This window comes from Amphimedon queenslandica, unplaced genomic scaffold (assembly GCF_000090795.2).
Source record: "Amphimedon queenslandica unplaced genomic scaffold, v1.1 AMPQUscaffold_11958, whole genome shotgun sequence".
Lineage (NCBI taxonomy): Eukaryota > Metazoa > Porifera > Demospongiae > Haplosclerida > Niphatidae > Amphimedon > Amphimedon queenslandica.
Genome location: NW_003547803.1, coordinates 7,508 through 8,620, shown reverse-complemented (window position 1 = coordinate 8,620; position 1,113 = coordinate 7,508).

Sequence of the window (1,113 nt, the reverse complement as noted above, 5' to 3'; positions counted from 1 at the left end):
CACTCAAATCAATATCAAATGGAGTCTTCATCATCTCATCTCTCATAACTTGACCATGTTGACTCTCACATTATAAACCTGATAATCATTTGCAGTATAATCATAATGACAATTATTGTTCAGTTACTGTTTCCAGATACTTATTTCTTTTCTTGATCAATGATTGTACAAATAGTTGAGTTCATTTCTTTCTCTCAGCAGCATAATGACTAATGAGTTCTTCTAGTACTGCTTCTGATAGTTCACCTTCTCCTCCTCCTCCTCCTCTTTCTTTATAGTATTGTACTAATGCACAGTCTCTGTCTGATTTATACTGCTTGTCCTTCCTCTCAATGTACATGTACTCTCTTGCTACCTACTCATGTAGTATAAGGTAAAGTCTATACATTTATACATGTACATTATTTAACAGTGTTATAACAGTGATTATAAGGTACTATGGATAAGTGTCATACAGACACAGCTGGGCCCAACCAAAGCCAGGCTATCACAGCAAGCTTATGAGTCCTCCCTTTATTTAAACAGGCCATACTAAATAATATTATCAGTATCAAGCCTGCTATACAGTTCATCCAACACTACAGAGCTGGAGCTGTGCTTGTTCACACACCCACAGCTCCCCAACTGCAGTCATTATAAGCCATATACATATACCACATTACATATCAAAGCAGAGCTCATTCAAGCCCTTCCCCCTCTATAGTGTTTTGACATACCAGTACACTACACATGCAGCTATAGGATTCAATTAATTACTAACGAGAGCACTAAAGTGCATACCCTCGCCACAGTCTGTGTGTAACAATTTTAATAAATTAAGAGAAAAATAATTAGTGAAAGTTTTGACACAGAAAAGAAGCTTCAGCATGTAAAAACTTAGTGAATGTTTTGAGACAGTGAATTTTTTGTTTTTTAGACAAAGAAGCTCCAGCATGCTTGCTGCACTGCTGCAGCAATGTAAAGGTGTGGCTGCAATGAAGGTGTGGCTCAATCAAGCCATGCTCCACCCGCACACACAGTAATGGTGGCACATGGCTCTAAGTGGTGAAGAAAGCTTTAGTTTTTCTCGACTTTTAAACAGTTTAACATACATTTGTTAGGCTCTATTTGTTG